Raw genomic sequence first — 13,956 nt, 5'->3', positions numbered from 1 at the left:
TGTTTATAGATTCACTTTTAAATGTTGTTTGGGTATTTCACTCCTGGCCTGCGAACAAGGAGATTAGTCTCCAAAACGCGTCGGGAGCTTGGTGTTGCCAAATAAAATCATGCTTGTCAGCATGAGAAGGCTTGTGGTATTCTCTTTTGCTGGAGAAAAGGAATGGAATTTTTGATATATATATATATATATATATATATATATATATATATATATATATATATATATATATATATATATATATATGTATATATTTTTTTTTTTACAACAAAAGATCACCGCACTCCTCAGGTCACTTGTTCAGTAATTGTAGTTTATTCAGCACAGTTTCCACCAACACCACCACCAATGTTTCGACCAAGAAATGGTCTTGTTCAGGATTACGTGAGTCCATACTTCTATTACCATTATTTATAGTTCAACCATATTAGCCCATTATGAGGCATTATGGGACTTGTAGTATTCGGTTACCAAAGTTCCATTTGTTACAGTCTTTTGGCCATGGGATTTGATATGTTAATAGTCACATATATGACCTGCACTCCGATACAAGAGCTAACGTTCGATATACCCAAGACCTGAAAGTGACGGGGGATATCAGAATTAACCGGGGTGTTCGACAGGGGTGTATCCTGGCTCCATTCCTCTTCAACTTGTATATCAATGAGTTGGAGGAATACTTGCTAAGAACTGGAGCGGATTACCCCTATGTAGGCCGAAAAGGCGTTCCAGTCCTGCTCTACGCGGACGACGCTGTCCTTATTTCAAGGACAGCAATCGGCCTTCAGACACTTTTAAACTCCTTCTTTGATTTCATGGAGTCTCGAGGCCTAAGTATTAACAACTCTAAGTCCTATGTTATGAAGACAGGCCTAGGGTCACGAAAATCTAATCTTTTTAACATAAATGGGGAAAAAATTCCAACCACCTAAACCTTTTCATACCTCGGGGTCCTTCTTGATCATCAATTATCTTGGGGCCCCGCTGTTCTTAAGAAGAAGGGCGAGGTGACCCGCGTTAACGCAGCCATACTTGGCTTCGCGAGAAAAATGTGCAATAGCCCGGTGGCTGCCTTGCTTAAATTATACCAGGCCAAGAGCGTTGTCGTTGCTTGCTACGGAAGCGAGCTCTGGGGCTACAGCCAGACGCGGGACCTGGAGGTTGTAGAAAATAACTTTCTGAAGAAGATACTGAGGCTGCCAAGGGGAACCGGAAACTTCTCGGTACACGAGGAGCTAGGTGTGCCCTACCTTAGTGATAGAATAGCAGCAAATCCCCTATTGTGTTGGATGAACTGTTGGCTAAATAACGACATACCTCTTACCCATGATATACTAAAAGAAGCTTTAACATGGGATGGTAGGTTCAAGGTCCCGTGGCTGAAGTATATTAGCAATCGTTTTATTGAAATAGGACGGCCTGACCTGTTTTTAACCCCAAATTTCATTACTAAATCAGATGTCACTTTTGTGAAAAATACATTCATGACAACCTGGTATTTTTCCCGGGAGGAGGTTGCGCTCCAGAAAGACAGTGTTAGGAAACATGTTCTACTTAAAACCTGTCTAAGAATGGAACCATATCTATCATGGCCTATGACTGGCTACGAACGTTAACAAGGTTCCGTTTTGACCTGTTTCATCTCTTACTGGCGGTACCGAGTGGGGCCCATCGAGGTCAAGTGTTGCCAGCTTGCGGCTGCGACGGGAAGTCTCCGCAAGATCTGGCACACTTTTTATTTATTTGTCCTTATTACATAGTACCTTGGATGCTATATCTAAAACCATGCCTGAAAGAACTGAAATTTGCACAGATCAAACCAGCACTTTACTACCTTCAACTCCTGAAATGTGACTGCACCTTATTTGTATGCAGTTTTCTGAAATTAGCAATTACTTTCAGGAAAAGTATGGAGGGATAATTATGCTGTTATTGCCGTTAGGTATTTTTAACTTTTTTTACCTTGTTATAATTATTTATATTCTTAACATGTTTATTCTGCCTGTTACTCTTGTTTTATATTGTTTATGTAAATTTTTGTCTCACAAATGAAATGGATGGTTTGATTTTAACTGTATGTTTATGAATTGCGCTTTTATGATTGTAAGGTTTACAATCGAATAAAGTCATTTGTACTGTACTGAGTGTACATTTTGTCTCTCAGTGAATAGTTCTTGATATATTTACATTCATATTCCCCAATGCTAGAGATGGTTATTTGATACTCGGTTCTTATTAGTTCTTTACGATTTTGCGGCATCATATCACTAATTACTAGGTATCAAGTTGGAATGTCATTGTGTGCTTCCATATATTTGTTATACAGCTATACTACTCAATTCACTTTCGGTGTGGTCACCAATGTGTATTGTAATCCTCATTTGGCATAGTCGTCTATGATATATGATCCACTTACTTCACTGTAATTCCAACTCATTTGTATCCAATCCAGAGCTCAGTGCTCTAGTATCTACTGTTCATCTCTTTCTTGCCTGATACGCATTTATAAATGAATGTGTACTTCTTTGTCCCCTTTGAGGCCAAACGTAATCTTCGTTTTAAATCGCATAGTGAGTCATGATTCCAATCTTCTCAGTTGTAAAGTACGATCACCCCTCTCTCATTTTTGGTTATTGTGGCAATGCCGAAATATTTGATGTGCCGCCAATCTTTTGTGTGCCGAGTGTGTACATGTTTAGCAATTGCGTAGTTCATGTCCTCATTCTGGATCACCCTTAGATGCTCCAGAATTCTTTTTTTCATAGTACAGATCATGCTGCCTATGTATCTCTGTCCCCATGAACATTCAATCATAGGCGCTGGGATTATCGTACAGTCCAGAAAGTAATTTTGACTACCCCCAAACCAGGGCAGATATCTATAAGTTTATAGGAAAAATAAAACTTAAACAATTTCACCTACAACAACTAAGTAAAACAAATACAACTATGACAATTGAAAGAACATCCAATAATGCAAATGTGCTAACAGCCTCAGATGTGAGTTTGCTGGGTGACCTGCAAGCCTTACAAAGCTGTGAATTGAATCCAATGTGCCCAGAGTCCACACAGTCCCGTATGGAACAGCAAGAAGTTAAAATCAATGCTACAATAGTGACGGACTTTAAGCCTAAATCAAAGTTTGTACCAATCATGCCAAGAGATGCAATAGACACTTTAATGAAATTATAACTTCAGACATTAAAAAGTTAAATCACAAAACAACTACCAGCAGGAGGAAACACAACAGAAATCAGTACAAGTATCATCAAAGGATCAAAAAATTACGGGACAATGACACGCTAGTAATCCGCAATTCAGATAAAGGTGGGAATGTGTGATTTGGCCCAAACAACAATATTTAAAAGAAGCCATTTCTCAACTGAATGACCGTAATTGCTATAGACTAGGAAACAAACAAACCTTACTGGCAGCACAAAATGAACTCTTCAGTAAACTCTTGGCATGGAAAAGTGCAGGCCTGATAAATCAGGAGGAATACCGGTTTACGAAAAACGATCATCCCATAATGCCGGTCATTTAATTCATACCGAAGGTGCATAAAGACATTTCAAACCCGCCGGGTAGGCCTATAATCTCCGCCAAACAAAGTCTGCTTGAGAACGTTTCCCTGTATATAGACTTCTTCTTGCAAAGTCACGTTAAAGCTCTTCCATCCTACATATAGGACACCACAGACTTTTTAAAACAAATACATACTGTACAGTGGCGAAATGCGTATTGGCTAATGTCTTTGGATGTATCAAATCTATGCACGTCAATTCACCATAAGGATGGAATCAAAGCTGTGGAACATTTCTTAGGCACAGATCAATTCAATTTTATCAGCACAACAAAATGCTCATAAATTTGATTCAGTTTTGTCTTGACAACAACTTCTTCCTTTTTCACCAGCAGATTTACCAACAACTGAGGGGGGTAGCAATGGGGGCGAGCTTTTCGCCAAGCTACGCCTGCTTCCATATGAGGTGGTGGGAGGAAGTTGTACTAAATATTGACTATGCAGATACCATGGCAGAACATGTTGTGAAATGGACAAGATATATCGATGATTTATTTGTCATTGGGCAGGGCACGGGACAAAATGTAAATGTAAATGTACAGATATTTATATAGCGCAAATCACCAACCGGTCTCTAAGCGCTTGCTTAGGGAACCCGTCCTGGTATTCCCCTGTGAGATAACCCAGCAGGGCATCCACAAGGGGAATCCAGGCATCCCACCACGAGGGGCCATTGTGGAGATTAAGCAAGCTATTGCCCAGAGTCGCAGAGTGTGAACCCATGAATTGAGTATGCACTGGAGCGAGAATTATCGAGTCCATGGACAATTTATGGACTCAAGACCCAGCCGAGCCGGGAATTGAACCCTGGTCCCGGGCTGACCTCTGCTTCCAGGTCTGCCTACTCTAACCAGTGAGCCACACTTCTCCTGCAGAAGACTTTGTTAATAAAATCAATAACAATGCTCTAATTATGCACTTTACAAGCAACATAAGTAATGATTCAATCTGTTTTTTGGATGTGGAGGTATATGTATCAGGTGATCAGTTACAAACAAAATTGCACCATACACCTACCGCAGGCAACACTACACTTCAATCCTCAAGTTTCCACCTGAAACACACCATAAACAGTATCCCCTATGGTGAAATGCTCAGGATATGCCGCATATGTAGCAATGATAAAGACCTATCAGATGCCCAAGAAGCAAGTAAAATATGCTTCTTGGATAGAGGCTATTCGTAGCAGATTGTTGACCAAGCCATTCAATGTACAAGCAAGCTATGCAGGAAGGACTTACTATTTAAACCATCAAATAGTAAGACCAAGCAGGGTGGCAAAACAGGAGTGAACAATAGTGGTCCCAGACTTATTCTCACCTTTAACAAACAGAAGGACAGCCTCAGACAGATCATAAAAACGAACTGCCACCTGGTGCTTAGTGATCCAATTTGAGGGGATAAATTACCAGCAATGCCCACCACAACATATAGAAAGGCTTTGTCCACCAGTGACTTTTTAGTCAATAGCAGTCCAGAGGTGAGATCAAGGACAGGCTGGCTCTCAGGTCAAAAAGGTTTTGTGAGATGTTCTTCATGCAAAGCTTGCAAATTTGTCAGAGCTGAACATCATTGCAGACCCCGTTCAGTGACAAGCCCACCAAAATCAATCAACTAATCACCTGTAAAACGGAGTTTGTCATCTACGTGCTGGAGTGCTCTTGTAGACTGCAGTACATGGGAAGCACGAAACTGTAGGTCCACAAGAGGATTCTCCAGCACCTAAGGGCTATCTCAAATTCCGACTCCAGTTACCCAGTGGCACGCCATTTCAGAGAAACACATGGAAACAATCTGCAACCTCTCAAATTCTTTGCCATAGGATCAATCCCCCCACTAAGGCGAGAAGGAGATACGGAGGAGTTACTCAGAAAACTCGGTATATATTAGAGCTAGACAGCCAAAGCCCACAGGGGCTTAACACCACAGAGGACCTATACACTTGGCTTTAATATTGAAGTACCTTTCAACCTTTCTACATAGTTTTTACCTGTGAACATTTCTGTACATAATTGCATTTAGGCATACAGAGGAGGCAAAATGAATTCAGCATCCTAATCCTTACACATAGCTTTCCCAAATAAAAACAACAAGCAATCCAAGATATGTTTTTTTCTCCTTTTATTTCAACACATTTTATAGAACTGTCATTTTAACAAGCTTTTACCCTAAAAATATTTTGAGTAGTAAGCTCAATCACAGGGTATTCACTAACAACATTTGCACAGTAAAAATTACTTTTTGGATTTAGGATGTGTGGCCTAGTATCAGAGCATAAGCCCACTAGGGCAGCATATCTCCAACACAATGTTTTCTATTATAAGCCATGTAAGTAGTATACGTTCCTTTATCTGCACAATTTGCACACATGTATTATACATTAAGTGGACAGTATAGATAATTTCCAATACCAACAAATTGTGGAATGTTTTTTACGAGTGGTAATATATACTTATTATATTTATTATATTTATTGTATTTATACAAGTTATATATAAAAACTTTTACTCGTTCAACTACATATGGCCAAACAACTGTTCAAACTAAATTGTTTCCTCATTGTGTTATTAGGCCACTACATCAGTTAATGCATTTTTAACTCTGACAGTATGTTTTTCTATATCTATTATTTGCACTTTCACTTTAAAAATGGGGAAGTCCTGTAGGCGCGCCATGTGATCAAGGCCTGCATAGGCCGAAACGCTTCATGGCGGCACAGCGCACAAAGCAAAAGAAATAATAGAAGAATTTTGCACAAAATAAGAGGAGTCTGTTCCTGTTTCTGGTTCCGAAGTCATTGAACCGAGCGAGAAAAAGGATATTCGCAATATATACATATACTGGATTGAATAAATCTGCACTATACTGTGACTTCCTGAGTGTGTACTTCTTTTGGACTCTCTGTGTGGTATTGGTGACCGGCTGGCTCTGCTGGCAAGCACTCCACATCCCAATCGGCTAAGGGTTTCTGTATATATATTCAGTGAAGAAAAACAAAAGTTACAGGGACGTTATAGTTAGGAAATGGAATAAAAACCTTAGAAATTCACTGAAAAAAAGAAAGGTTACTAGGACGTTATAGTTCAATTCAGCTGCTACAGTTAGCTGAGCTAACTATAACTTGTGCCCCCCAATGCACTCCTTCTGACTTCACATATTACATCACTTACAATAGGGTAAGTTGACATCACTGATGACTCTTCAAATGGTGTTTTTCGGTGGATTTTGCATAAAAAATGTGTTCACCTTCCAGGCCTAAATGTCAGCCAGCATGGGCCGAGGATTTCTAAATAAACATGTGTACCATCCTCATAATGATGGGTCAAGAAACTTTCCCTTTCAAGTGTAGAACTCAGCAGTTGGAGGTACAGGTTGAAAGGTTTGGGTGATAAAACTGAGCATTGAAGAAATCTGACAGATAACTTTTCAGTTTTTATGTGCAACTGGTGATATTTGTATCACATAGACCCATGGAAAGCAATGGTGTCATGTGCATTAACAAAATATATTTCTTAAAGTGTGCGATTACTGGAAGGCATCCTGGCACTCACAAGTATTCTAACCATCTTTCCTGCCTACAGTTTTAACACCCAGGTCTTGAGTGCCTCCGTCAAATTTGTTTGACACCTCAGGTTAAGTGTAAGTAACTTCCACTCGACGGCTGATAGAACTTTCTTTACTTTTGGAACCTGGAGCGAAAAAGACATAGAACGCAAAGTTGTAGAACAGTGGTTCATATCCTTTTGACTTCTTTGGACCCCTAGTGAATCATTACTGGAATCCGGAGACACCCCCACTGAGTTATTATTGGAAGTCAGGACACCCTGCATAAGCAATTTCTATTATTTCAACCTCACAACAATAGACAAAAAGACAAAAACTTGTAAACACCAAACAGACGCTCGAATGTTGAAATATGTTGTTTAATTCACAATCCAATATTGAAAAAGATTTCACATTTTTAATTTGTCTGTTTATTTGTAACTATTTTACTAATTTTATTTTATTAATTAAAATATAATATTTTTTTTTGTTGAAACAGCATCGCACACCCAAAGTTGGTCTTGCGGACCCCCAGGGGTCCTCAGGTTAAGGACCCCCATTCTAGAAGGAGAATACCAAGAAAAAAGTTGCAGAGCCATAGCCACACAGGGCTGTGAAAGAAATGCAGAAGTCTAGTCACTAAATTCTCAAGCAAGGCAGCACAACAGTCAAAAATGCTGTGCTGCGTTGCATGAGAACGAGAGAGCTGGAAAGCGCCATATCTGCAGGGATATAGCACTCTCCTCTTCTCTGCTGGGCACCACGCACACACCTTTGCACCATAGTGCAAAGGTATTTGTGTGAGTCTAGCATAGGTTTTGTACTGGAAGGTTATCCTTCCAGTACAAAAACCTATGCTTACAGTAACCTTAAAACTTTTTCTACTTTGTATATGTGCTGAACAGTGTAGCACACATGCAAAGTCGGAAAAGAAAGGAGAGATAAAAGCATTTCTCCTTGATAGTGTCTATTTCCAAAGAGCATTATTTTTTTAATGCAAAATCCTGTCCACTTTTTTAGTAGATGGGGTTTTGTGTCAAAAACCATGGGTGGGTGCATGGGACCGCCCTCGCACCACCCATGGAATGTCCTCTAGGTGCTAAGTAATGCAAAAAAGCGCCAGGTGCTAATTTGCTCTACTTTCAAGTGAATTTCCAGTGCAAAACAACTTTTGCGCTGGAAAGTTTATTGGTAAAAAAGGTTTTGATTTGTTTTGTGTTACTTTCCTGACATAAACACGATGCAAAATCTCTGCAAATATACCCCGCATTGGCTTTTGAAATGAATGCGCTTCTCAACTGAGAGCCAATGTAATGTTCGTCGAAGGCTAGAAATGTGACTGTGGCCTCGACCTAAAAGCAGCATTTTAGTTTTAGAAATTATTAATATTTATATTCCTTGGAATGGTACTGTGCTGTACATTAGTGTAGATGGTGCAGTGCTCAAAGGTGTAATGTGACAGCAAAGGTTGTCTATCACAACAGCTCCTCACACTTGGATGGAAGTCTGGCACAGCTCCCTCAGACAATCTAGCGACTGTGTTTTGTCCTGGACGGTGAAGTCGCATATTTCAACACATACTGTATAATCTGATTGACCCATTAATGTGGCAATATGTGGCAATATTGCCTGATTAATGTGACATGGTGTAGGATTACAGCAGCACAGAGGTATTGGGGTGGATACATTTGCTCTTCTGAGCAGACCCAGGTCAATCAGTTTGTGGGTTGAAATGTTGACATTGCGCCCCTGGATATGGCTGGAGTAACAAGACATCTTCCTGACTGCGCAGCACCTGCCTGGCTCTCTGAATCCCAAAGCAGACCAGCTCAGCTGTCGATGCCGTGTGGATCATGAATGGCTTTTGCACTCGGAGGTGCCACAAGGTCCCTTCCAAGAATGCGGAGAACTTTATCTTGATCTTTTCACCATAACTGAAATCAAGCAATGTCAGCACTTCTGCACACTGGAGTATGTTATGTTATGTTATGTTATTTTAATTTATTACGTTCTCGAATCAGCCCTGAAAGGCTATCTCGGCGCGAGACCAGGGCAGAAGGAAAGGCTAGAATGAATTAAAATAGGTGGGTCTTAAGTGCCTTCCTAAAAAGGAAATAATTTTCATGGAGACGAAGTTGTGTGGGCAGATTATTTCAAAGATGGGGGGCAAGGAAAATGAAAGATCTGCAGCCTGCCCCGGCCTTCTTAAACCTGGGGACTTTAAGCAGGGCTTTATCGCAGGATCTAAGAAGTCTCAACGGAGTGTATGGCAGAAGCTTAGCAGCTAGAAAGGAAGCCCCTTGGCCATGAATGGCAGAATCACCGGAAGCCAGTGTAGAGACTGCTAAAGTGGAGCTGTGGCTGAGCGCGGAGGGAGGTTGCAAACAAGGTGTGCGGCAGTGTTTTAGAGTTTGCCAAAGCGCCTTGCACTCAGAGACACATTCCATTTAGACTGGAACCAGTGACTCCTGCACACATTTCTGCCGATACTGCTCCTGCCCTGAGTTATCAATAAGATCAGTACCCACCGATCAGGCTGCGCCTCCGCAAGGACCATCTGTCTCAGCAGCATTGCAGGGTTCTTCACCCAAACCTACACACACTCCTCTTTCATGCGTGGAGATTGACTAGAAGCAGTTGAAATGTCTGTGAGCTGCCTTCACAGATCTGTGATATCATCTTTGCAGCCAGGCATCCCTCAACCAAGACTGTATTTAGGACATATGTGTAGCTTGATACTTATAGCGTCCTGTTAACCCACTTATAGCCCCATTGTTGGAGGTTTATTTTTGTGTTGTCTTTAGCTTGAAAGAACCCTGCTCTGGGCACCGTCACAAGGTTACATTTCAGCCATATTGCCTTTTTTTGGTTGCAGGATCAGCCCTCACTGTTTAAGTCACCCATTGAGACTCATTTTCCTAACGCCTTTCAACATTTGTTCCTTTTATCACACCTCAGTGGCACCTTCCTTTGTTCCTAAAGTTTCTCATGGATTCACCATTTCAGCCCCTGCACAGTTGTCCCCTTAAACGTCTAACTCTAAAGACAGACTTCTTGATTTTTTTTTTTTTTTGATTTAATAGTATTATTTTAATACAAACTCTAAATGTAACAGAATTAATTTAACATTGTTCCCACTTGCACACAATGTACATTGATGGCTCTTTACATGATGTTAAAGTCTGGATGACTGTCGACTTGCCAACAACAGATCTGGAGACAGGCTGTGCGTAAAGACTAACAGGTTTGTTCATTAATTTCCATGCACAGATTTTTTTTTTTAAACAATTTTTATTATTTTCTTTCAACACAGTACAATACAGCAATTGTCGATTATTTAGTCGTTTTCCAGCATATAACAAAATCTGAAGCGGCTCAGCCCCCCACCTCCCAGCAATCCCCCCATACATGCGCCCATCCCCAGCAGTCACACCCCCCATGTGCACCATAGAGGTCTGCACCTCAGTCCGCATCAAGGGTTTCATCATCAATCGCTGGCGGTGGCTCGCACATATCTCCCCGATATGTGTTCCATGCCCCCCATATTTTAGACCATTTTTGGGGACACCCCCTCCCGATGTATACTGAGCGCTCGGCTATCATAGCCCTATCCATGTCACGCCCCCATACAGACATCAGCGGCACCTCTCCCACCCCCCACTTCTGCGCTATGTTCCGCTTAGCTAGCACGATTCCCACTGTAGCCCAACACTGAGCCTGCCGGCCAAGGTCGTTCGGCTCCCATACATTTAGCAGGCAGCGCCTGGGCTCTGGTACAAGCGACACCCCCCCCGCCTGGGACAGCGTTCGCATCACTCGCCTCCAGTATTCTTGGATTTTGGGGCACTCCCAGATGGTGTGATAGAAGGTGCCTTCCTCCCCGCAGCCGCGCAGGCAGAATGGGTGGGGTGCTCTTCCTATTTTGTGGAGTGTGTACCTGGTGTAGTAGGACCTGTGCAGAATCCGGAGCTGTACCAACCGAAGCCTGGAAGGTATCCCTGCCTCCCGGGGGGACGCCAACGCCTCCCTCCACTCTGGGTCATCAAATTCCCCGACATCACTAGACCACCTCTCCCGCAGGGTGCCCATAGGGTCCGGGAGATTATTGATCAGCTTCCGGTACGTGAATGATGTTGCCCGCTGGGGCATATAATCTGTGAGCAGCCTATCCTCCAGTGGCGACGCTTCCGGAACTGTGGTTGATTTTTTTTTTAACAGATTTTATTGATGGTTTAGTCAACAGTACAGCAGACTTCTATTTGAGTTGCCTCATAGATCTTTTTATAAGTCAGATATCTCCACATTTCATACCATAATACAATAAAGACACCTGTTATAACCCCATTTCCCCCTCCCTCATGAGTTAGTTTAATCTTACAACAGATGTCAAGACAGACTTCTTGATGGCCACTACACCGACCATGAGTGTTAGCAGCTTCAAGCTCCTTCAGTTATCCCTCCATACACCAGCTTGCTAAGGAGACCAAATGGAATTCATGAATTCCAAAAAGCATAAAACTCAATCGGCTGAGTGTAATTTTATTACTTTTTTGTGAATCGACCCACATGTATTGAACTATGCTTTGTCCTAAGTTATTCTTTTTGAATTATCTTAAATTATAAGGTACTATCACTAATGTGAAGTGCAGAAAACACATAACATTTCATGTAATTACAATAATGAAACATGGTAACAGCTTTATTTTATTTATCCAGACACTGTTTGCCTTCTTTTCATGGAACTTATTTTGTCGAGCTGGCTCTTTCCTACATGGCTACAATACTCAAAACACAAATGTACAACATATGCTTCTGTATGTGAACATGTATAATTTGATTTTATGTATGTATTTCGAAATACATTTCTTTGTACAAATGTGTATACTACTTATGGATTGAATATATGTAGATATTCTTATAGGTCTACTTAACAAATGTGTTTATTAATTATGGTTAAAACCAAATAGATATATATTTGTTTATATGCTTATTGGTCTCTGTTTTCATTTTATCTATCACAATGTGTGATACACTATATAAGTTATTTGCGTGTATGTCTAGGGGTCTCTGCTTTATTTTATTTTATCTACTACAATTTGTAAACATGATCATAAAAATTCTATCTATAAGTGCTTCACTGTTGAAATATTGGTGAAAATATCAAATAAAAATAAATAAATAAACAAAGTAAAAAAAAAATACATTTATCAGTATGACAAAAATAAACAAATTAGCTTTATGTGCAGCCTCACTTGAAAGTCTGAGTCTCCATACATGTACTTATGGGACTTTATATAATACAACTTTATATCTCTTCATTATTTCCATATACATGTATACTGTTTTATGTAGTTATGTATCTATATATTCATTACTTTACTCCCACTAAAGAAAACAAATTAAAAAAAAATCTTCTACTCTCTACAACTCACTACTCTGTCTCATCCTATTGTCTCAAACCTCATTTTACTACTAAGATCTCCCAAATAACAGTTTCTAGACCATCCCGCCTCTAACCCTCCTTTATCCTATTCAATCCAACTAACTCACATGTCCACCACTCAAATTAACAACTTATATTTCTCTATACTAATCCACTTTGTGTCCCAGAGGAGCAGTCTATTCACCGATAAGCACTATATTAATATCATTACAATGAGTTATTTATTCCGCAGTCAGTGCTTAAGGGGCCGGTAGTGTTCTTCCAAGATGAAATAGCATATCCTCAGCAGTCTCAAGGTAGAACAGAAGTGCGTTTATTTCCAATACAGGAACTCCACCCACTATCCCACACAGCCAGAGTAATTTCCATGGATCAGTTCACATTCATAAGTATACATCCCAACAAGGCTTCCGCGCTGAACCGTAAGGTGTAAGGGCCTCTCTGCACCCCAGGGGATATTGGTGCCTTGGTTATGCTCTTGATGAAGTACTAATGCCTTTCCCTCCATTTCTAAACCAAGATGGTATTTCTATAATATTTTATGGGGGATTATATTCCAACAAGGCTTTTTTTTGTTTCTGGGTCACTTTAGGAAGTTGCTCATCAAAGGAAATACCTAGACCAGCGTAATTGTGTCCCAGCAACTCTGTTTTCCACTCTGCGGCTTAGCCCTCTCGATGATGGTTCTGGCTCTTGTGCCTGCTGCTTCTTTAGTTACTTCCCTTTCTTTGGAGTTACTAGAAATATTTATTATCCAAACCGTTTCAATTGATAATGCAGTTTTTTTAATGATTATTTACAAGTTTGTCCACTGGGAGAACAGCTTAGTTTGCCTGGTTCTCTCTGCCTTTTTTGTACCCCAGTGACTGGTCCAGAAATCATACAGGTGCAGAGAAGCCATACATGTTTTTAGCTCTGCATTTGCTCATTTGGCCCAAGTGTGTTTTTTAGTCTGGCAGTCACTCAGTAAAGTTTATCTTCATGATTTGATGTGGTCTTGTACACTGTGATGCCGCATTTCTTGTCAGACCAAGAGTGGTAGGCTTGTGGGGTCCTTTCACTTCACCAGGCGCTAAGGCTTATGCCTACATTGCTTGGTCCCCTGTAAATTAAAGGCTGGAGTGTTTTCCTCCTTGGTAACACCATGGAGGGACATTCATGAACATAGCGTTCACTGCTAATGAACTCATGGCATTTAATTCTGTCACTGGGGGAAAAGTTCTATGTTGCAGCAAAAAAATTATATGGTCATTTGATTATATCTGACTGACAATCACACATGACAAAAAGGCAGGACACAGATGATTAAACTTGACTAAATGGCCACTTTGCAATTATTCCTACCACAACAGGGTTACGATCAACCTCTGTTTTCCTCAATGCCTCTT

The 13,956-nt window shown here is 40.7% G+C and overlaps 1 protein-coding gene across 1 annotated transcript in view; it reads left to right on the top strand.

The window, feature by feature from the left end:
• LOC146806121 (protein sel-1 homolog 3-like) overlaps positions 1-13,956 on the top strand; it is a 412,689-nt gene that overhangs the window by 65,882 nt on the left and 332,851 nt on the right. The window lies entirely within an intron of this gene.

The sequence above is a fragment of the Triturus cristatus genome, chromosome 8 (assembly GCF_964204655.1).
Source record: "Triturus cristatus chromosome 8, aTriCri1.1, whole genome shotgun sequence".
Lineage (NCBI taxonomy): Eukaryota > Metazoa > Chordata > Amphibia > Caudata > Salamandridae > Triturus > Triturus cristatus.
Note: the sequence above shows the minus strand (reverse complement) of the source record. Positions and strands in the feature narration are given on the sequence as shown.